A 24,791-nucleotide genomic window follows, 5' to 3' on the forward strand; every position below is an offset into this window, starting at 1 on the left:
TAAAGGAGACGACGGAGCCATGAGGGAAGAGCTGGCCAAAGTTAAATGGGCGGATGCCCTGGCAGGAAAGACATTGGATCAGCAGCGACAGATATTCTTGGGGATTATACAAAAGTTGCAAAAGCAGTTCATTCCAATGAAAAGGAATGATTCAAAGAGGGGGAAGGGGCAAAGGTGGTTGACAAAGGAAGTCAGAGATTGTATAGCGTTAAAGAAAAAGAAGTATGACAGGGCTAAGATGAATGGGAATACAGATGATTGGGAAAGTTTTAAGGAACAGCAGATCTTAACTAAAAAAGCAATACGGAGAGAAAAAATCAGGTATGAGCTCAGTCTAGCCAGGAATATAAAAGGGGATAGCAAAAGCTTTTTAGCTATGTGAAGAGAAAGAAGATAGTTAAGAACAATGTTGGCCCCTTGAAGAATGAATTGGGAGAAATTGTTATGGGAAACAGGGAAATGGCAACAGAATTTAACGCGTACTTTAGATCTGTCTTCACCAGGGAGGACACAAGCAATCTCCCAGATGTATGGATGGGCCAGGGTCATAAGATATCTGAGGAATTGAGACAGATTGACATTAGGAAAGAAACTGTGATGAGAAGACTGAGGGGACTGAAGGCTAATAAATCCCCGGGTCTAGATGGTCTGCATCCCAGGGTTCTAAAAGAGGTGGCTCGGGAAATTGCGGATGCATTGGTAATCATTTTCCAATGTTCCTTAGATTCAGGATCAGTTCCTGAAGATTAGAGAGTGGCTAATGTTATCCCATTTTTCAAGAAGGGAGGGAAGGAGAAAACGGAGAACTATCGCCCTGTTAGCCTGACGTCAGTCGTGGGGAAGATGCTTGAGTCCATTATTAAGGACGAAATAGTGGCACATCTTGATGGCAGTAATAGGATTAGGCCGAGCCAGCATGGATTTACCATGGGTAAATCATGCTTGACTAATCTGTTGGAGTTTTTTGAGAGTGTAACAAGGCTGTTAGACGTGGGTAAGCGAGTGGATGTTGTGTACCTAGATTTTCAGATGGCATTCGATAAGGTGCCACATAGGAGATTGGTGAGTAAAATCAAAGCTCATGGCATTGGGGGCAGGGTTTCAACATGGATAGAAAACTGGTGGACAGATAGAAAGCAAAGGGTAGCAGTGAATGGGTGTTTCTCGGACTGGCTGGAGGTGACTAGTGGGTTACCACAGGGCTCTGTCTTGGGACCACAGCTCTTTACGATATAGGTCAACGATTTAGATGAGGGCATTGAAAACTATATCAGCAATTTTGCTGACGATACTAAACTGGGTGGCAGTGTGACATGCGAAGAGGACTTTAGGAGAATACAGGGAGACTTGGATAGGCTGGGTGAGTGGGCAGATACTTGGCAGATGTCATTCATTGTAAATAAATGTGAAGCTATCAAATTTGGAAGCAGGAACAAGAGGGCAGAGTATTGTCTGAACGGTGTAGAGTTAGGTAAGGGAGAAATGCAAAGGGACCTAGGAGTCCTAGTTCATCAGTCAATGAAGGTGAATGAGCAAGTGCAACAGGCAATGAAGAGTGCAAATTGAATGTTGTCCTTTGTTACAAGGGGAATTGAGTACAAGAGCAAGGATGTCCTTTGCATTTGTACAGGGCGCTGGTGAGACCACACCTGGAATATTGTGTACAGATTTGGTCTCCAGGTTTAAGGATGGACATTCTGGCAATTGAGGAAGTGCAGCGTAGATTCACTAGGTTGGTTCCTGGAATGGCAGGTCTGTCTTATGCAGAGAGATTGGAGAGATTGGGCTTGTACGCGCGGGAATTGAGGAGATTGAGAGGGGATCTCATTGAAACGTTTAAGATAATTAAAGGATTTGATAGGATTGAGGCAGGAAATATGTTCCAGATGTTGGGAGAGTCCAGTACCAGGGGGCATGGATTGAGAATAAGAGGTCAGTTATTTAAAACAGAGTTGAGGAAGAGCTTCTTCTCCAGAGAGTTGTGGAGGTGTGGAATGCACTGCCTCGGAAGATGGTGGAGGCATCTCTGGATGCTTTCAAGCAGGAGCTAGATAGATTTCTGATGGATAGGGGAATCAAGGGATATGGGACAAGGCAGGGACTGGGTATTGATAGTGAATGATCAGCCATGATCTCAGAATGGCGGTGCAGACTCGAGGGGCCGAATGGTCTACATCTGCACCTATTGTCTATTGTCTATTGTCTATTGTGTGAGAACACAGGCGTGTGTGATGGGACGGTCCAGAGAGATCCTCACTCTGTCTCTCACCAGGAAGTGTATGATGGGACGGTGTGGAGGGAGATTCACTCTGTGTCTGATCCCGGGAGTGTATGATGGGACGGTGTGGAGGGAGATTCACTCTGCGTTAGACTCGGGAGTGTGTAATGGGATCGTGTGAAGGCAGCTTCCCTCTTGTCTGACACTTTGATCTGTGGTGTTTTGAGAAGCTGTAGAGGGAGAATCACTCTCCCTCTGGCATTTGTCGTGTGTGGTGAGGGAGGTTCTTTCTGTGTCTGACCGCTGGACTGTGTGATAGGATTCACACTGTGACTGAACAAGGCTGTATGTGCAGGGATCTAAATTCTGTTCTCTGACCCCGGGAGAGTGTGTGGGGCGGTTTGGAGGGAGATTCACTCTGTGTCTGACACCGGGAGTGTTTGACGAGACGGTGTGGAGAGAGTAACAGCCAGCATCAGTGATGGGTAGGTGTGGAGGGAGCATCAGTTTGTGTCTGACTCCATGAGTGTATCGGGGAGGGGGTAGAGGTAGCCTCAATCTGTGCCTGACTGGCGAGTCTGTCGTGGTTGATGTGGAGGGAACTTCACTCTGTGCCTGATCCTGTGAATCTGTGATGGGACTCCGGAGGGAACTTCATTCTGTGTCTCTCCCCGGGCGAGTGCGATGGGACAGTGTGGTACGAGATTCACTCCGTGTCTTGACCCCCGGAGTGTGTCATGGATTATTTGGAGTGAACTTCACTGGGCCTGAATCTTGTTACTGTGCGATAGGACGGTGTGGGGGGAGATTCACTCAGTGCCTGATCTCCGGTGTGCGTGAAAGGGATAGCATGGAGTGAAATTCACTCTGTGCGTCTCACCTGGTGTGTGTGACGGGAAAATGTGCAGGGTGATTCACTCTATGCCCTACTGTTACTTGTTCCTGATTTCCAGAGCAAACGTGTTCCGAAGACTGGGTCACAAATGAAGACCGGTGTTATTACGTATCCACCTTTGAAATATCTTTCCTCAAAGCGATGCAGGAATGTTCAAACCGTGATTCAAGGCTGCTGGAAATCGATACATGGGATGAGGCGGTATGTGTCACAGCACGTGTAGATCACGCAGTAACACAGGAATCATCACACACCCTTAGACACAAAGTGAAAACGCACAAAACACTCCCGTCACGCAGACTAGGGATCAGACACAGAGTGAAGCTCTTTCTATACCATCTCATCACACACGCCCGGCGTCAGGCACACAGACTAAAGCGCCCTCCACACCATCCCATCACACACTCCTGTAAATAGTTTTCGATTCTCGGCATTAATCAAAGGAATTTCATTTCACAGAGTTTTGTTTTCCGCTCTCTTAAAACCCGAAACGTCACTTACTGGATTGGACAATGCGCGAACGGGTGAGATTTGGTCTAATCTGCTGGGTGGGAAATGGCGAATGACACTGGATTGAGCGGAGAAAATGGGATTAGTTTACGGACTGAAGTAGGTTTGTGAGAAGACGGGGAATGGGATTTTTTATCGAGAGAGGATGATACAAGGGGAATATTTTACGGAGCGATATGTGTCCGTCGCTGGACAGGGCAGGAAAATAGTCTGACGTTTGTCAGTAGGCTCTGTGGTTTATTTTGGTGACTGACGCAGGGCTATGGGGATTGGGAGATACAGTGGAATTAGATTTGTGACTGACACAGATCTGTGGGGAGAAAGAGGCATACTCGGATTCGCTTGGAGACCCGTCTTGCTCTGTGAGAGAGAGTTATGCAACAGGATCAGTTTGGGGTCTGACACTGATCTGGGCGAGAGAGTGGGTGATCTGTATCAGTTTGGAGACCGATATGGGGATGTGGGCACAGAATCGATCAGTGGGTCCAGATTGCGGACTGACGTAGATCTGAGGGAACGGTGAGGTGCAATGGGATTAACTTGGAGACGAAAATGAACTGTCGGGAGAGGAAGTGTCGTTTGATGGATTTGCGGACCGACACAGGGCTGCAAAATCAGATTGTGCCAACGGGACTAATTTCGGGACTGTGTAAATCTGTGGGGGGAGGATTGGAGAGTCAAATTTGTTTGGGGACTGAAATAGATCTGAAAGGAGAAAGCGGGGTGTTCGATTCGCCTTGGGTCTGCCATAGGACTGTGGGGACAGCGGGACGACGGGCAGGAGGCTGTGGGGGAGGAGGTATAGTTGGATTAATCCGGCGATTGACATAGAGCAGTGGGGAGACATTGTGACTCCGGGATTATTTTAGGAATGACACAGGACTGTGGGGATTGCCGACATTAATGGGATTAGTTTGGCGACGGTATCGTTTCGTCCGCCGGATCTCTTTTCTCTCTGTTAAAAGTTTTTTTATTTTTTACCATTTATTGGTAGGAAGGTTGATTTTGGTCTGCTGTACAAGGTGTCCCCTGGAAGGTCCTCCTGCAGTGATTGTAAATCGAGTAGAAGGGGTGGCAATTGCCTTCATGATAAACAGCATTTCATCTGCGAGAATTCTGCACCCTGCTGCTCGGATATTCCTGAAAAGATACAAGTTCTCTGTCAACAGCCCGGAGAGCCGACTTAAATCAAATGAATACCCCATCTTTCCCTTCCTTTTTTCTCCTCCACTCTCACTCCGCCCATCCTCTCTAAATACTCCCTATATTCTCTGACCCTACCTACTGATCTAATCTCCTCTTCTTGCAACCCCATTCTCCCACCACTCATGGGCAAACCCCGCTCTCCATATATCTCGTGCTTTCTCGCGATACATTCCCCCACCCCGCTCTTCCTCACTCCCTCTAACCCTCTGTCTTCTCCCTCTCCTCACCCTATGTCCTTGGCTTTCTCTCCCCGAGGTTTCTCCGCTCCCTCTTCAAACTTTTGTTTCTCTATCTCTCCCTTTCCTCCCTCTCTACCGCACTCTTTCCCTCCCCTCTCCGTTCCCTCCAACACCTCCGTCTCCCGAATCTCTCCCTCTTTCTCCTTTCACCCAACTCTCAGCTCAATCCTCTGCTGTCTGGGTCTCGATACCCCAACTCTGGGTAAAAGTCTGTGCGCATTCGCACTGTCCATGCCCCTCTTGAGTTTATGCAACTCTGTAAGGTTACAGCTTCGCTACAGGGAATAAAGACCCCTTCCTTTCTCCATTTCTGTCCCTCGAGTACCGGCACTATTCCTGTAAATCTCCCAGTTAATTATTTGCGGTTCAATGACTATTTCCCAGAGCAGGGCGACCAAAACTATGCCGCCTCACTGACGTCCTGTGACCTCCCGACACCTGGACTCAGTGTCCTGACCAGTGAAGAACAGCGGGCCAAGTGTCCACTAGGGTCGGATATTTTTCAACGGAATCGCTATTTGATTTATTATCTGAGAGTTGCACTGCCTGGATTTTTTGCAGCATCAGTAAGTAAGGCGCAAAAATGTAAAATCAATGTAAATTACAAATATTAATAAATACCTAATAAATGGCCCAACGTGCAGAAAGATATTGTCAATTACTGTAGAGGGTGTTATACGTGCCAGGTGGTGGGAAAACCTAATCAGGCCATCCTAAAAGCACCACTTCGGCCGATACCTGCGTTTGGTGAACCATTTTCCAAGGTCATAGTGGATTCTGTAGGCCCATTGGCAAGGACTGCCTCTGGCCATGATTAAGACGTACAAAAAAGCTGGATGAACTCAGCAGGTCGGGCAGCATCCGTTGAAAGAAGCCGTCCACGTTTCGGGTTGAGAATCTTCTTCAGGACTAAAGAAAGAGGGGGAAGTTGCCCTATAAATAAGGCGAGGGGAAGGTGGAAAACCAGTCAGAGGAAAGATCAAGGGGAGGGGGAGGTGAAGCGGGGTGTGGATAGGCAGGAGAGCTGAAAGGGAATGTAAGGGGAAAGCAGAAAGCAGGGGTAGTAGAAGAAGAAGAAGGCAGAGTCATGAGAGGTGATAGGCAACTAGAAGGGGAGACAGAGTGGTGGGATTGGGGAAGGGAGAGGGAGGGAATTACCAGAAGTTGGAGAATTCGATGCTCATACTAAAGGGCTGGAGACTACCCAGACGGTATATCAGGTGTTGCTCCTCCACCCTGAGTTTGGCCTCATCATGGCGGTAGAAGAGGCCACGTATGGACATATCGGAATGTGAAAGTGAAGCAGAGATGAAGTGGGTGGCAACCGGGAGATCCTGTCTATTGTGATGGACGGAGTGGCGGTGCTCGACGAGGCGGTCCCCCAATCTGCGTCGGGCCCCGCCGATGTAGAGGAGGCCGCAACATGAGCACCGGATGCAATAGATGACCCCAACAGACTCATAGGTGAAGTGTTGTCTCACCTGGAAGGACTGTTTGGGGCCCTGAATGGTGGTAATGGGGGAGGTGTAGCGACAGGTGTAGTACTTACGCTTGCAGGAATAAGTGCCAGGTGGGAGATCTGTGGGGAGGGACGTGTGGACCAGGCAGACGCGGAGGGAACGATCGCTGAGAAAAGCAGAGAGGGGTAGAGAGGGAAAGGGAGGTCATCATTCCTAGTTAACAATTATCTGTGCTGCATCCTGGCTCCCTGAAGCCGTGCCTCTCAGCAACATCCAGGCCAAGACTGTGGTAAAGACACTCAGCAAGTTTTTTTTTTCCGCACTGGTTGGTTTACCTAAAGAAATTCCATCTGACCAGGGTAGTAATTTTACTTCAAGAACATTCCAGCAAATAGTTTCTGAGCTGGGGTCTAAACACATTGTGTCATCTGCCTACCACCCGGAATCTCAAGGGGCTTTGGAGCGGTTTCATTCCGCTTTAAAGACCATGATTCAAGCCTACTGTCATGAGAATGACAGGGACTGCGATGAAGGGATACACTTATTACATTTTGCCGTGAGAGAAACTATTCAAGGGTCCCTGTGGTTTACTCCATTTGAGCTCATTTTCGGCCATAGGCCCAAAGGACTCAGAGAGCAACGGTCTAATCTAAAAGTGTGTGTCAGTGTGTTAGATTACGTTTTGAAATTCCGGGAAATACTTAACAAGGCTTGTAATCTTGCCAAGAAGAATCTGCAAAGATCCCAAAATAAAATGAATCATTGCATCGAAAAGAGAGCGGCGGAGCAGGTGTTCGAGGTTGGAACTAAATTGCTGGTTCTGTTCCCCCTTGTGACCAAACTTCTCCAAGCTCAATTCCATGGACCACACCGCATAATTAAGAAAATTGATTCGCTGAATTATGGTATTGACATTCCCGACAGAATGAAGGCGACCCAATTAGTACACGTAAACATGCAGGAGCCTCACTATGACTCTGAGACGGTAATAATAAGCTCTGTTACTGAAACCAATGGGGCTATGGAATTCAACAATGAGGTGGAAGATCATTCTGACAAACTGAATATTGTACCAAAAAGACTTGAAAATTCCACTATTTTGAAAGAGCTTGCTGATAAAGCCTGTCATCTAGAGCCAGCACAGAGGGAACAATTGCAAGAACTAATTAGCAAGCATAAAGATTTATTTCCTGACATTCCGAGATGGAGCACCTTTGCAGTCCATAACGTCATTATAACCTCAGCCCAGCCCATTGAACAGCATCCTGACAGAATGAAGTCCGAGAAAAGCCAAGAGGTTGAAAAGGAAAATGGCTACATGCCAGCAACCGGTATCGTTAGGCAAACTACTTCAGACTGGGCGTCGCCCTGCGTTCTTGTGCCTAAACCGGAAGGTAGCAGGAGATTTTGCACTGACTACAGGGAAGTCAATTCAATAGCCAAGACAGATTCTTGTCCTATTCCGAGATGGATGACTGTATTGATAAAGTGGGGAAGGCTACGTACCTTACTGAAATCGAGTTGTTAAAAGGATATTTGTGTTCCTCTGGGAATAATGAACTTTATAACACCCTTTCTTGTCGACCGAAACCATGCATACTGGATTGGAAAATACGAAGACGGGTGAGATTTTGACTGATCTGCATGGACGTAAATGGGGAATGACAGCGGACGAAGCTCTTGCACGAAACTCTGACAACTGCCTTGTCTCATGCTGTAGTAGGAGATCAACTCTAACGCCTCTCTCTCTCTCTCTCTCTCTCTCTCTCTCTCTCTCTCTCTCTCTCTCTCTCTCTCTCTCTCTTTCTCTCTTTCACTCTCTCTCCTCTCTCTCTCTCTCTCTCTCTCTCTCTCTCTCTCTCTCTCTCTCTCTCTCTCTCTCTCTCTCTCTCTCTCTCTTTCTCTCGCTCTTTTTTTCTCTCCATTGCTCTATCACACACAGACATGGGTTCAGACTGCACGCTGTTCACTGTCAAATCACACGCTGTTGCGGGCAGACACACAGTGAAGCTATTCCACACCGGTCCAGCACACTTTGTCGGAGTGAGAGACAGAGTAAAGCTACTGCTCCAGTATCCAATTGCACATTCCACGGATCAGACAAAGAGTAGCTCCTTCAGCACCGTCCGATTACTGACACCCGGGCAAAGACATGGATTGAGGGTCTTTCTCGCTCTCCCATGACACAGGCGCAGGGTTAAAAACAGTTTGCACCGTCCGCACCGTCCCACCACACACTCCCGGAAGCAGATATAGAGTGAAAGTCCCTCCACTAACTCCATGGCCTCATCACACATTCCAGCGGTCAGACGTGGAGTGAGGTTTCCTGCACACCGTCCTGTCACATTCTTTCGGAGTCAGATCCTGCATGTTATTCCCTCGACATCGTATCATCACACACTCCCGTGATCAGTCACAGAATGTATCCACGTCCACAACGTCCGATCACACTCTCCTGGATTCAGTGATAGAGTGAAAGTTCCTCCACGCAGCCCCATCACACACTCCCGGGGTCAGACACAGAGTGAATCTCCCTCCACACTGTCCCATCACACACTCCCGGGGTTAGACACAGGGAAGCTCCCTCCTCATCAGCCTTCACACAGACCCTGGGTCAGAGAACAGACTTTATATCCCTCCACAAAGTCCAAGCACGCACAGCGTTGTCCAGACACAGTGTGAATGTCTCTCTCCACGGCCCTATCACATTCTCCAGTGGTCAGACACAGAAAGAAACTCCCTCAGCACACACGACAAATGTTAGAGGGAGAGTGATTCTCCCTCTACAGCTTCTCAACACACTACAGAGCAAAGTGTCAGACACAGAGGGAAGCTGCCACCACGCTATCCCGTCACACTCCCCCAGTCTAACACAGTGTGAATCTCCCTGGCGAGTCACACAGTGAGGCTGTCTGTGAACCGTCCCATCACACCCCACTGTGCTCTAACACTTACATTGCACACTGACTGGGTCAGACTCCCCGTTTCGGTCAGAGGTGATCTGAGACTGTCGAATCTGTGATACTGAGAGAGACAGTGAAGGATGTTTAGCGTTTACAGCGACACGTGAGTCAGCATCACGCTAACGAACGGGTCATAGAGAGTGTGGTGTCACTGTCACGGTGAAGGGTGTCACAGTGGAGGATGTGCTGTTGGCACAGAGAGAGGCGGCGGCGCCACCTTGAGGGGCGTGTCTGTGTCATGCCGAGGGGTATATCAATGTCCAGCTGAAGGTTTTTTTTTATTATTACCATGGGGGTCTGCGTCAGTATCGTGTGGGGCTTGTTCGAGTTGCTGTGAGCGACGTGCCCGTGTCGCTGTGATAGGTGTTTCTGTGCCCCGGCGAGAGGTGTGCCGATTGCAATGCATGTGAAATGTCGAGTTTCCCGGTTGGTGGAGCGGCCTGGTGACGTCACGGTGGGTGGCGTATCTGTGTCATGGTGTGGGGTGTGCTGGCTCACAGAGCGCAGTACGTCTGTGTCACGGTGATCGACATGTCATGGCCACGGTGTGTGTGAGAGGGTCACAGTGAGGTGTGCGAACGTACTATGGAGAGTACACGGAGAGTACTATGTCGGTGTCTTTGTGAATTTAGGTGTCGGTATCTGTTAAGGGGTTTGCCTGTGTCAGGGTGAAGTGTGGGTAATTGTCTCAGTGAGTGTGGTGCATCGGTATTTTGTTCAGGGGTGATACTGTCAGGGTAATGGGTGGAGGTACTTCTTAAAACCTTGGGGTTTTCCTCTAGCCCACACGCCAAGATCTTCTCTTGCTCTCTTATTTCTGTCCACAGCCCCTTATTAATCTCTTTTTCTTGACACTCTAAGTTCCTCAATAGACCCATCTGATCCTTTTCTTCTAAACTTCATGTATGCTGCCTTCTTCCATCGGTGTTACAGTAAGGGGTGGGAGTGTTGGATTCATTTTTTAATCTCAGTATATTCCGCTCTCTTTATTTACGGTCTGACTCCACCCGGAGCCCGTTCCACTCACCATGGATCGAGAGACCGGCCACTGTCACGATGAGGGCGGACGTAACTAGGCAGAGTAGGCAGATCAGACGGGGCGGTCTGTTCCCGATCTTCGCTTTCGACTCCCGTTCTTGCGCAGCTGCGGAGAGACCATACGGACATAGGATGATAATAAATACTTGGTAAGACCATAGGTGCTACTTAATGAATACTTTACTTCATTATCTTAGTGACTGTAGTAATGACTTGCAGCAGACTGAAAAATCTGAGCTCGTGAATATTAAGAAAGAAGATGTAATGGAGCTTTTGGAAAGCATCGAGTTTGATAAGTCGCCGGTACCGGACGAAATTTACCCCAGGCTACTGTGGGAGGCGAGGGAAGAGGTCGCTGAGCCTCTGGCGATGATCATTGCATCATCAGTGGAGACGGGAGAGTTTCCGGAGTATTGGGGGCTTGCGGATGCCGTTCCTTTATTCAAGGAAGGGAGAACAGATAAGCCAGGAAATTATAGAGCAAAGAGTCTTACCTCAGTGGTTGGTAAGTTGATGGAGAAGATCCTGTTAGGCAAGATTTAGAGAGGAATGATATAATTAGGAATAGTCAGCATGGCTTTGTAAAAGGCAGATCGTGACTTATGAGACTGATTGAAGTTTTGTGGGTGTGTGTCTAAACTCATTGATGAAGGAGGGCCAGCTGATCTAGTGTATATGGGTTTCAGAAAAGCATTTTATGAGGTACCCATGCAAGGTTTACTGAGAAATTAAGGAGGAATGGGATCCAATGGGATGTTTTCTTGTGGATCCAGAAATTGCTTGCCCACAGAAGGCAAAGAGTGATTGTAGGCAGGTCATATTCTGCATGGAAGTCGTTCACCAGTGGAGTGCCTCAGGGATCTGTTCTGGGTTTATTCTAGGTGACATTTATAAATGAACTGGACGAAATTGTGGAGAGATGGGTTATTAGTTCTGCTGATGACACAATGCTTCGGAGTGTTGTTGATAGTTGGAGGGCTGTCAGAGGTTACAGCGGGTCATTGATAGGATTCAAAACTGGGCTGAGAACTGGGCAGATGGAATTCAACCCAGTTAAGTGTGAAGTGATTCATTTTGATAGGTCAAATAGGATGGCAGAATATAGTATTAATGATAAAAGTCTTGACAATCATCGGGATCTTGGGGCCCGAAATCAAAGCAGCTGCGCAGGTTGACTCTGTGGTTAAGAGGTCGTACGGTGCATTGGCCAACAACAATCGTGAATTGAATTTAGGATCCGAGAGGTAATGTTGCAGCTCTATAGGAACCTGGTCAGACCCTACTTGGAGTACCGTGCTCAGATCCGGTCGCATCACTATAGGAAAAACGTGGAATCCATAGAAAGGGTGCAGAGAATATTGACAAAAATGTTTATTGGATTGGTGAGCATGCCTTATGAGCATAGGTTGAGTGAACTCAGCCTTTGCTTCTTGGCGAGACGGAGGATGAGGGGCTACCTGATAGAGGTGTACAAGATGATGAGAAACTTTGATCGTATGGATAGTCAGAGGCTTTTTCACAGGACTGAAATGGCTCGCACAAGAGGACATGCTTTTAAGGTGTTTGGAAGTAGGTGCAGAGGAGGTGTTAGGAGTAAACCGATCCACCCTGAGTTCTTTGTCAGTCTTCTACGCTGCCCACAACACGAACTTTCTTCTTATCATCGGCAAACCTACTAACCCTGCTGACAGTCTGGAGAGGGATGGGCAAGAAGCAGGTGTTAGAGAGCACCCCAGTGGCTGTGCCCACGAAAAATAAGTATTCCTGGCTGATTACTGTTAGGTGGGGACGGCCTACTTGGAGGAAGCAAAAGTGGTCGCGCCTCTGCAACAGAGTCTGGTCCTGTGGCTCGGATGTGTAGGGAAAGGAAGAGGAATGCAGCAGCGATAGGGGACTCTGTAGTTGAGGAGTTAGATAGGAGATTCTGTGGACGCAGAAAGAAACGCGGATAGTTGTTTGCCTCCCGGGTACCAGTGTCCGGGATATTTATGATCACGACCACGATATCTTTTCGTGAGAAGGAGAGCAGCCACAGATCTTGGTACATATTGGTAGCAACGACAAAGACAGGAAAAGGGAGGAGGTCCTGAAGCAATACTACAGGAGTTAGGAAAAAAAGTTAAGAAGCAGAACCTCAAAGGTAGTAATCGCGGAGTTTCTGCCTGAGCCACGTGACTGTGAGAATAGGAATAGAATGAGGTGGAAAATACATGCGTAGCTGAGGGATTGGAGCAGTGGACAGGAATTTAGATCTCTGGATCATTTGGAGCTCTTTTGGGACCAGGGTAACCTCTACAAAGAGGATGGGTTTGCACCCGAATCCGAAGGGGACTAATATCCTGGCGGGGAAGTTTGCTAAGGCGACTGGGGAGAGTTTACCCTGAAATTTCTAGGGGTTTGGGAACCGAAATGAAGTGACAGAGGAATGGGAGGTTGGCTCACAAATAGAGAAAGCTTGGAGACAGTGCGAGAGATAGTATAGTCAGGTGGTAGAGAAGGGACGCGCTCAGACAAGGGTTGGCTCAAAAATAGAGAAAGCTTGGAGACAGTGCGAGAGGGACTATAGTCAGGTGGTAGAGAAGGGACACGCTCAGACCAATGGTTGGTTCACAAATAGAGAAAGCTTGGAGACAGTGCGAGCGGGAGTATAGTCAGGTGGTAGAGAAGAGACACGCTCAGTCCGATGGTTGGATCACAAATAGAGAAAGATTGGAGGCGATGGAGAAAGGAAGGATAGGCAGCTGATAGAGAAGGGACGCGCTCAGTCCAATGTTTGAGATGTGTCTATTTTAATTCGAAGAGCGGATGAGCTGAGAGCGTGAATCAGCACTTGGAACTATGATGTTGTGGCCATTAACGAAGCGTAGGTGGCTCGAGTTCAGGAATGGCAAATTCAAGTGCAGGGTTAAGATGTTTCAGAAAAGTTAGGGAGGAAGGAAAAAAAGGTGGGGGCATGGCACTGTTGATCAGGGATATAGTCACCACTTCGGAAAAGTAGGACGCCATGGAGGAGTTGTCTGCGCAGTCTCTGTGCGTGTACGTTAGGAATAGATCAATAACGCTAATCGGCGTTTTGTATAGACTATCCAATAGTAACAGGGACATCGAGGAGCAGAGATGGAGACAGATTCTGGAAAGGAATAATAACAATCGGATTGCTTTGGTGGGAGTTTTTAATTTCCCAACTATTGGTTGGCATCTTCCTGGAGTGAGGATGTTTAGATGAGGTAGAGTTTGTTAAGTGTGTTCAGGAAGGATACTTGACACAATATGCAAATAGTCCTACATGAGGAGAGGCTGTACTTGATCTGGTATTGGGAAATAAACCTGGACAGGTGTCAGCTCTCTCAGTGGGAGAGTATTTTGGTGATTCTGATCACAATTCTATCACCTTTACCATAGCATTGGAGAGGCATCGGCTCAGACCAGTTAGGGAAACGTTTAATTGGTTTCAGGGAAACTATGAGACTATCAGTAGGAAGTTGGAAGTTTGAATTGGAAACAGATTTGCGCAGAGAAACGTGCGGAAGAAATGTGGCAAAGTTCAGCGGGTCCTTGTGTGGTGTCTGAATAGGTACGTTCCATTGAGAAATGGAAAGGATGGTAGGGTACAGGAAGCGTGGGGGAAATAGGCTGTTGCATATCACATCAGATGAAAATAAGACCGTACGAAAGTTTCAAAGACAAGGTAGTGGTGTGCATCGAGAAAATTTTATGGCGAGCAGGAAGGATCTTAAGAATGAGATTAGGAGAGCCAGAGGGAGTCATGAGAGGGTCTTGGCTGTCAGAATTAAGGAGAACCCCAAGGCATTCTATAGGAATGTTGAGATCAAGATGATTAGACGTGAGAAAATAGGACAAATCAAGTGTGACGATGGAAAAGTGTGGAGGAAATAGCAGAGGTACTGTACTGTACTGTATTCACTACGGAAAATAATCTTGGAGATTGAAGGGATCACTTGCAGTGGATTAAAAAAAGCTTAAGAATGTAGAAATTAAGAAAGAGGATGTGCTGGAACGTTTGGAAAGCATCACGTTGGACAAGTCACCGGGACCGGATGCGACGTACCCCAGGCTACTGTGGGAAGCGAGGTAGGAGATTGCTGAGCCTCTGGCAATGACCTTTACATCATCAACGAGGACGGGAGGGTTTCCGGAGGATTGGAAGGTTGGGAATGTTGTTCCCTTATTCAAGAAATGGAGAACTTATAGCTCACGAAATTATAGGCCACTGAGTTCAGTGGTTGCTTAGTTGATGGAGAAGATCCTGAGAGGCAGGATTTATGAACATTTTGAGAGGTTTAATATAAATATGAATAGTCATCATGGCTTTGTCAATGGCAGGTCGTGCCTCACGAGTCTGATAAAGTTTTTTTGAGGACGTGACTAAGCACATTGATGAAGGTAGAGCCGGAGATGCAGTGTATATGAATTTTAGCAGGGTATTTGATATGACACCTCAAGTAAGGCTTATTGAGAAAGTAAGAAGTCATGGGATCCAAGGGGATATTGTTTTGTGGATCAATAACTAGCTTGCCCAAAAAAGGGAAATTATGTTTGTGGAAGGGTCATATTCTGCAAGGACAACTGTGACTAGCGGTGTACCACAGAGAGCTGTACTGCGCCACCTACCCTTTGTGATTTTTATAAATAAACTGAATGAGGAAGTGGAGGGATGTGTTAATAATTTTGCTGGTGACCCTATGGTTGGAGTTGAAGTGGATGGTGTGGAGGGTTATCAGCGGGACATTGAAAGGATGCACATCTGGGCTGAGAAGTGTCCGATGGAGTTCCACACAAATAAGTGTGAGGAGTGGTTCATTTTGGTGGGTCCAATATGATGGCAGAATGTATTATTAATGGTTAGACACTTGGCAGTGTGGAGGATCAGAGGGATCTTCGGGTCTGAGTCCATGGGACACTCAAAGCTGTTACATTGGTTGACTCGGTGGTTAAAAAAGAAATATGGTAAATTGTCCTTCATCGATAGTGGAATTGAATTTTGGAGCTAAGAGGTAATGTTGCAGTTATGTCGGACACTGTTCAGACCCCAGATGGACTACTGTGCTCAGTTCTGGTTGACTCAGTAAGGGAAGCATTTGGAAGCTATAGAATGGATTCAAATGAGATTTTCTCGGATGTTTCCTGGATTGGGGAGCATGCCTTATGAGAATAGATTGAGTGAACTCGGCGTTTTCTCTTTGGAGCGACGGAGGATGAGACGAGTCAGGGCTGAAATTGTTGCCACAAGAGGACACACGTTTTACGTGCTGGGGAGTAGGTGCAGAGGACATGTCAGTGGTACGTTTCTTATGCAGACAGTGGTGAGTGCGTGGAATTGGCTGCCGGCAACGTTGCTGGAGGCGGACACGATAGGGTCATTTAAGGACCTTTTACATAGATACATGGACCGCAGAAAAATAGAGGGCTATCGGTAAGCCTAGTAATTTCAAGGGTAGAGACACGTTCGGGACAACTTTGTGAGCCGAAACACCTGTTTTGTGCTGTAAGTTTTCAATGTTTCTCACTACTTGAAGGACCTGGAAACCGTAAGTGATTTACAAGGATGTTGCCTGGAATGGGGAGCATGCCTTATATAAGAATAGGGTGAGTGAACTCGGCCTTTCCTCTTGGAGCGATGGAGGATGAGAGACGACTTGATAGTGGTGTACAAGATAAGGAGAGGCATGGATCGTATAGATCATGTAGGCTTTTTCTCAATGATGAAATGTTATAGCACGGGAGAGAATAGTTTGAAGGTGCTGGGAAGCAGGTGTAGAAGAGATGACACAGGTAGGTTTTTTACACTGGGAGTGGTGAATGCGTAGAATGGGTTACCGGCGGCGGCGGTGAAGACGGAAATGATACGTTCTTTATAGGACACCTGGATGGCTGCATCTAGCTGAGAAGAACAGAAGGCTATGGGCAAAGTATTGGTAGTTCCTAGCTGGGGACACGTTCAGCACAGCTTTGTGTGTCGACGGGCCTGTATTGAGCTGTATGCTTTCTATGTTTTTATGTGTCTGAGGCAGCCCTCTACAATTTAATCCAGATCATTTATATACATCACGGACAGGCGAGGTCCCAGTAACATCCAGAGATACAAATCCTTTCATAGTTGTAGAGCAGCGTACAACAATCACAGAATGCGGAATAAAGCATCACAGGTACAGAGAGAGGACAGTGCAGGAAGACTATACGGTGCAAGGGGCCACGACGAGGTCGATTGTGAGGTCAGGAGTCCACCTGATCGTTCTAGGGGGGCTTTCGTTAATCTGATATCTCAACGGCACCACACACCCACCCCAATGGGAGGGAGTCCGGGTTAGGCGGGGGTCTATGATCGATCTGGCTGCTGCACCAAAGCAGCAGGAAGTGTAGACAAGTGTCCACGGAGGGAACATGGTAGTTTTCCATCTTTGGGGAGAGGCACCAAGACGGCTGATGAGACAGTGTAGTTGACATGATGTGCAGGGACTTCAATAAGGCATTTGTTTTGTTGCTGTGGATAATAGGGTGAGGCCTGGGGCGATTAGACTGACCGATTTGATTGCGGATTACACTCTTGTCCTGATTGCCAGATGAAATGTACATTGACTTTAACAAGTGCAGTCACAAGATCCCAGATGGTAGTTCTCTCTGGGAGATGGCAGAGAGGAAGGCAGGGAGAGACGGAGAAAGAATTGACTGATGAGAGAGGGTGGGAGTGGGGAAGTAGGGAAGGTGTAAGATGAAGGAGGGAGAGGGGTACATGATGGCGTGCGACCCAGTTAGAGCTGTCGGGCTACTTTTATCTGCAAGGACGGATAAGGCACGGGAAGTAGATGTAATCTACCTAGACATTAACAAGGTCTCAGATGGTACACTACTCCGGGGTGCCGGGAGACAGAGGGCACACGATTGAGGTGAGAGTGGATGACGAGGCGGACAGAGAGCTGAGGGAGGGAGAGGGGGTTCGTGCGAAAGGAAGTAGACAAGGACGAGAAAGGGGGAAGGAGAAAATGAGGGGAGATAATGGGTAGGAAAGTGGGGCGGAGGAGGAAGAGAGGGGAGATGGGGAGATAGAAGGGCAAAGGAGGGAATTTATTTTTTTAAGAGAGTGGTTGGGGCGAATCGGGAACCGAGTAGAGGAGGAGATTGGTGGAGGTGGAGGATTAGGGTGTACGAGAGGGGCAGAGAGTGTGGGGTGGGTAATATGAAAGGGGAAGAGAGGGGATGAAAAAGTGGATGTTGTCTGGTCTCGAGGGACTGATTTGTGCAGAGAGGTAGGGCAGGTTGGGACTTTAATTCTTGGAATTTAGTGGTGACCTCACAGAGACGTATTAAACCACGAGCGCTGAATGGGGAGGGTTTAAACTAGATTTGCAGGGGGTGGAACTGGAGGGCCAGAGCAGATCATGGAGCGGGGGTGGAAACCAATTGTGTTAAAAGTTCACACAACGTCAGAAATAGAAGTGTTGTGTATGAGTGTTACAATCTTCTGAGGTGTGTCTATTTCAATGCGAGGAGTATTGTCCGGAAGGCAGCCAAGCTGAGCGCGTGGATTGACACATGGAATTATGACATCATACCCATTACTGAAACTTGGCTACAGGAGGGGCAGGACGGCAGCTTAATGTTCCAGGGTTCCGATGTTTCAGATGTGATAGAGGCAGAGGGATGAAGGGTAGGATTGGGGGTGGTGACATTGCTAGTCATGGAATATGTTACAACAGTGCTCAAGCAGAACAGCTTAGAGGGTTTGGCTCCCGAGGCCATATGGGTGGAGCTGAGAAACAGGAAAGACATGATGACCACATTAATGGGGTTGTATTGTAGACCACACAATAGTCAGTGAGAATTGCAGGAGCAAATGTGCAGAGAGAGAGCAGACAACTGCAGGAAACATAATGTTGTGATAGTCGGGTATTTTAATATTCCACATATTGATCGGGGCTCCCAGACAGTTAAAGGTCCAGATGGTTTAGTATTTGTATAATGTCTTCAGTAAAGTTTTCTATATCAGTATGTAGACGTACCAACTAGAGAGGAGGCAATTTTAGATCTCCTATTGGGAAACGAGTTCAGGCAGGTGACGGAAGTCTGTGTGGGGAAACACCGAGGGACAGTGATCATACCGCCATTATTTTCAAATTGATCATGGATAAAGATAGATCTGGTCCTCGGGTTGAAGTTTTAAACTGGAAAATGCCACATATGATGAATAGAAAATGGATCTAATACACGTGGATTGGGACAGGTTGTTCTCTGACAAGGATCTGATTGGCAAGTGGGAGGACGTCAAAGGAGAACTTTTGAGAGTGCAGAGTTTGTATGTTCCTAACAGGATTAAAGGTAAAGTAAATAAGATTAAGGGACCTTGGTTCTCTAGGGAAATTAGAAGCCTGAAAAAGAAAAAGAGATAATGTATAACAGGTATAGGAAGCAAGTAGCAAATGAGATTCTTGAGGTGTTTAAAAGTGCAAGAAAATACTTAAGCAAGAAATCAGGAGGTTTAAAAGATGTTGTTCTGGCAGTCAAGGTGAAGGAAAATCTTACGAGCTTCTGCAGGTATATTAAGTGCAGGTATATTATGTAAGGGATAAAATTGGTGCTCATGAAAGTCAGAGTGGCCGGCTACGTATGGAACCAAAAGAAATGGAAGAGAACTTAAATGTTTTTTTTTGTATCTGTATCTATTAAGGAAACTGACAAGGTGCCTATGGAAATGAGCGAAACATGTAGTGAGGTCATGGAACCTATAGAGATTGAAGAGGACGAGGTGATTGCTGTCTTGAGGCAAGTCTGAGTGGATAAATCCCCAGGACCTGACAGAATATTACCTCGGATCTTGAGAGGGACAAGTGTTGAAATTGCAGGGGCCTTGGCAGAAAGATTTAAAATCTCGATATTCACAGGTCAGGTGCCGGAGGATTGGTGTTCCTTTTTTCCGTTGTTTAAAAAAAAAGCTCTGAAAATAATCTGGGAAATTATAGGCCGGTAAATTTACCATAAGCTGTAGGCAAATTATTGGACGGAGTACTAAGGGATAGAATCTACAAGTATTTGGATAGACAGGGACTCATTAGGGAGTGTCAACATGGTTTGTGCGTGGTAGGTAATGCCGTGCGTAAGGCATTGAGTGTTGTCTATATGGACTTCAGTCAGGCCTTTGACAAGGTCCCGCATGGGTGGTTAGTTAGGCAGATTCAGTCGCTAAGACGCAGTCGGAGTAACATAAATAAAGAAGAAACCCCTTACATATACATGGTGAGGTAGTAAATTGCATTAGACATTGGCTGATTGGAAGAAGCCAGAGGATTGCTACTCCGAGCGGACGCCTGTGACTAGTGGTGTGCCACAGGGATCAGTGCTGGGTCCATTGTTACTTGTCATCTATATCAATGATCGGGATGATAATGAGGTAAATTAGATCAGCAAACTTGCTGATGATACAAAGTTTGGAGGTGTAGTGGACAGTGAGGAAGATTTTCAAAGCTTGCAGAGGGAATTGGACCAGATGGAAAAATGGGCTGAAAAATGACAGATGTAGTTTAATGCAGACACGTGTGAGGTATTGCACTTTGGATAGACAATCCAAGGTAGTCCATACAAGGTAAATGGTAGGGCACTGAGGAGTGCAGTAGAACAGAGCGATCTGGGAATACACATACAATAATTCCCTAAAAGTGGCGTCACACGTAGATAGGGTAGTAAAGAGAGCGTTTGGCACATTGGCCTTTATAATCAAAGTACTGAGTATAAGAGTTGGAATGTTATGGTGATGTTGTATACGAGATTGGTGAGGACGCATTTGGAGTATTGTGTATAACTATGGTAACCTAGGAAGGATATTGATAAGGTTGAAAGAGTGCAGAGAAGATTCACAAGGATGTTGCCGGGACTTCAGAAACTGAGTTACAGAGAAAGGATGAATGGGATAGGACTTTATTCCCTGGAGCTTAGAAAAAATGAAGGCAGGTTTGAAAGAGGTATATCTACTTGGATAGACCGTTGGCTGTTCGACAGGAAACAGAGAGTCGGAATAAAGGCATCCCATTCTGTTTGGCTGCTTGTTAACAATGGTGTTCCACCGGGGTCTGTGTTGGGGCCGCTTCTTTCTACGCTGTTTGTCAACGATTTGAAATAGATGAATTTGTGGCTATGATTTCTGATGATACAAAGATAGGCGGGGTGCGGTAGTCCTGAGGAAACAGAGAGTCTGCAGAGAGACTTGGATATATTGGGGGATGGGCAAAGAAGAGGCTGATGAAATACAATGTGGGGAAGTGTACGTTCATGCACTTTAATTGATGTAATAAAAGGGGAGACTATTATTTAAATGGGGAGATAATTCAAAGTTCTGAGATGCAACGGGACTTGGGAGTCCTCGTGCAGGATCCCCTTAAGGTTAACCTCCAAGTTGAGTCGGTGGTAAAGAATTCGAATGCAATGTTGGAATTCCTTTCTAGAGTAATTCAGTTCTAGGAGCAGGGATGTGTTGTTCAGGCTACATAAGGTAGTGGTAAGACCACACTTGAAATACTATATGCAGTTTTGGGCTTCTTATTTAAGAAGTGCTGTGCTGACGTTGGAGAGGGTTCAGAGAATATTCTCTGGCATGAATCCGGGAATGAGAGGGTTAACATTTGAGGAACGTTTGACAGCTCTTGTACTGTACACCTAGGAGTTTAGAAGAATGAGGGGGACCTCATAGAAGCATTTCGAATGTTGAAAGTCATGGACAGAGTGGATGTGGCAAAGTTGTTTCCCGTGGTGGGGGAGTCTATTACGAGAGGACATGACTTACGGATTGAAGGGCGCCCATTCAGAACAGAGATGCGAAGATTTTTTTTGCCAGAGGGCGGCAGTGGAGTTCAGGTCATGGGGTGTATTTAAGGCAGAGATTGATAGGTGTCTGAGTAGCCAGAGCATCAAAGGTTATGCTGAGAAGGCGGGGTGGGGGGGGGGGGTGTGGGAACAAATGGGAGAATACATAAGTTCATGTTAAAATGGCGAGGCAGACTCGATGGGCAGACTAGCTCTCTTCTGCTCCTTTGTCGTATGGTCTTATTATATTATGATGGGTATAGAGAGAATGAATGCAAGCAGGCTTTTTTCCACTGTGACTAGGGGAGAAAAAAAAGGAGACGTGGGTTAAGGGTGAAGGGGGAAAAGTGTAAAGGAACATGTTGCGGGGCCTCTTCACACAGAGAGCGGTGGGAGTGAGCAATGAGCTGCCAGATGAAGTGATGAATGCAGGATCACATTTAATATTTAGGAAAAACTTGGACGGGTACATGGAATGACGGGTCTGGAGGGATATGGTCCAGGTGCAGGAGACAGATGCATTAGAAACAAGGACTCTTGCGACTATAACACGTGACCCTGCAGACAGACGTCATCATTGTGAACTCTGACCTGTTTGTGCAGTGGCTGGCAGTCCGCCGGGTCCCGAGGAAATGGGAGGATCTTCGTCCTCATCGATGCGGGGTTCCTCTTTCCGAAATTTCAGCTGTGAGTAAATGGAGGTCACACCGGCTGGGAGAGAGAGGGAGAGAGAAAACAATTAAGAAAGATGGTGAGAGCGGTAAAGTTTGGGTGTGGGAGTCGGGGAGAGAGAGAAGAGCGAGGGTGAGGGAAGAGAAAGAGGGGCATAAGAGTAGGAGAGAAGGGGTGAGACAGCGAGCGAGAGAGAGAGTGAGGGGGGTGGAGAGCGGACAGAGACGTGGAGACAGAGAGAAGGCGATAACGACCGACAAAGATGTGAGAGCGCGATGCGGGCATTGGGCAGGAAAATGCGACAGAAAGAACTGGGAGAGAAAGGGGGAGAGTGTGAAAGAAAGGGGGTAGAGGGGGAAAACGGAGTGAGTGGTCTGAGAGATGATTGGAGGGGAATGAGAAGGGAGAGGGTGGAAGTGGCAACGAGAACAAGAACATTTCAACGAAGGGAACGAGAGAGGGTGGCAGAGTGTCGGTAGCGAGAGAGAGGGGTGGATAGAGAGGAGGGGAAGGTGTGAGGGGAGATGAGCGGGAAACAGCGACAGAAAGAGGTGGGAAGAACGGGCAGAGCTGAAGGAGTTATACGAGTGAGCAGAGAGAGAGCAACAGAGTGCGAGGGGAACACCGAGAGTGGTAGAGACCGTGACTGTGACAGAGGAGAGATGGGGACAATGAGTGAGGGCGAAGAGAAGGGGACAGTGGGAGACAGCAGGGGAAAAAGAGTGAGAAAGAGAGAGGGGAGGGAGGCAGAGTAGAGACCGGCGGAGAGAAGGGGAAAGGGGGAACAGACAGTGGGGTTAGAAAAAGGAGAGAGGGGTTAAGGTTTTATACCGCAATCCCTCCTCACCGTCTCTTCTACTGTGCTCCCTCCTCACCACAACGGCACGACAAGAACTCATTTCCACCACCCCCGCGAGACAGAGCTCGCTCCTTATTGCCCCTTCCTGCACTCGCCCAATACCATGCCATCTTTCCACAGCACTCCCTCCAGACTCCACCCCACGGCGCTACCTCTAATCCGCCCCTCCCAGGGTGCAAGATTCGGCACCGACCATCAAAGAGAGTTCCCCCCTCTTCGCATCACTCACGCGTTCACTCCGTGTTATTCTCAAACAGGGAATCATTAGGGTTAACTATACGTTTGCTCTGAGATCTCCCGACAGGAGTGGACACGTCACCTAAACAGGGTCCAACCAGCAAAGATGTAACTGACCTTGATCTGTCCGGGCCCGGGGCGCCGAGGGGGTCTTGAAATTAACTTCCACGTACGATACATCAGGATCAGCTGGGGACAGAAGATTGTGGGTCAGACACAGAGTGGAACTGCCTCCACACCGAACCATCACACCCACCAAGGGTCTGACACAGAGTGAATCTCCCTCCCGGACGTCCCATTACACATTGCTGCTGTCAGACACAGAGTGAATCTGCCTCCACACCGTCCCATCACACACTCCCGGGGTCAGACACAGAGTGAATCTGCCTCCACACCGTCCCATCACACACTCCCGGGGTCAGACACAGAGTGAATCTGCCTCCACACCGTCCCATCACACACTCCCGCGGTCTGACACAGAGTGAATCTCCCTGCACACCGTCCCATCACACACTCCCGGGGTCAGACACAGAGTCAATCTGCCTCCACACCGACCCATCACACACTCCCGGGGTCAGACACAGAGTGAATCTCCCTCCACACCGTCCCATCACACACTCCCGCGGTCTGACACAGAGTGAATCTCCCTCCACACCGTCCCATCACACACTCCCGGGGTCAGACACAGAGTGAATCTGCCTCCACACCGTCCCATCACACACTCCCGCGGTCTGACACAGAGTGAATCTCCCTCCACACCGTCCCATCACACACTCCCGGGGTCAGACACAGAGTCAATCTCCCTCCACACCGTCCCATCACTCACTCCCGGGGTCAGACACAGAGTGAATCTCCCTCCACACCGTCCCATCACACACTCCCGCTGTCTGACACAGAGTGAATCTCCCTCCACACTGTCCCATCACACACTCCCGGGGTCCGACACAGAATGAATCTGCCTCCACACCGTCCCATCACACACTCCCGGGGTCAGACACAGAGTGAATCTCCCTCCACACCGTCCCATCACACACTCCCGCGGTCTGACACAGAGTGAATCTCCCTCCACACCGTTCCATCACACACTCCCGGGGTCAGACACAGAGTCAATCTCCCTCCACACCGTCCCATCACACACTCCCGGGGTCAGACTCAGAGTGAATCTGCCTCCACACCGTCCCATCACACACTCCCGGGGTCAGACACAAAGTGAATCTCCCTCCACACCGTCCCATCACACACTCCCGCGGTCTGACACAGAGTGAATCTCCCTCCACACTGTTCCATCACACACTCCCGGGGTCAGACACAGAGTGAATCTCCCTCCACACCGTCCCATCACACACTCCAGTGCTCAGACAGAAAGTGAATCATCCTCTAACCCGCCCATCACACACTCCCGGTGTCTGACACAGAGTGAATCGCCCTCCAGAAAGTCCCATTACATAATGCTGTGGCCAGAGACAGAGTGAACCGTCCCGTCATACACCCCTGTGGTCAAGCAAAAATTGATTCTCCCTCACAATGTATTTCTGCCCCCCCTTACATCGGGAAGGACTATCTGAGCCCGTATTTGTGAACTTCACATGCATGTAAGTCTCGCTGTCGTCCATTCTGTCGAGGATTCAATGCGTCTCTGAGCTCAGTAAGGGAAGTAACCGTTGACAAATGAAGCCCGTGTTTAG

At 47.9% G+C, this 24,791-nt stretch overlaps 1 long non-coding RNA gene across 1 annotated transcript; it reads right to left on the minus strand.

Annotated features, from left to right (window-relative positions):
* Positions 1 to 9,523: 9,523 nt before the first annotated feature.
* Positions 9,524 to 23,297, minus strand: LOC132386413 (uncharacterized). Its single transcript, XR_009509531.1, has 4 exons — positions 23,224 to 23,297; positions 21,930 to 22,049; positions 10,519 to 10,635; positions 9,524 to 9,552 (listed from the first exon to the last, which is right to left on the minus strand). It is a non-coding gene; the product is annotated as an uncharacterized LOC132386413 (long non-coding RNA).
* Positions 23,298 to 24,791: the final 1,494 nt, after the last annotated feature.

The sequence above is a fragment of the Hypanus sabinus genome, unplaced genomic scaffold (genome assembly GCF_030144855.1).
Source record: "Hypanus sabinus isolate sHypSab1 unplaced genomic scaffold, sHypSab1.hap1 scaffold_1149, whole genome shotgun sequence".
NCBI classification, from domain to species: domain Eukaryota; kingdom Metazoa; phylum Chordata; class Chondrichthyes; order Myliobatiformes; family Dasyatidae; genus Hypanus; species Hypanus sabinus.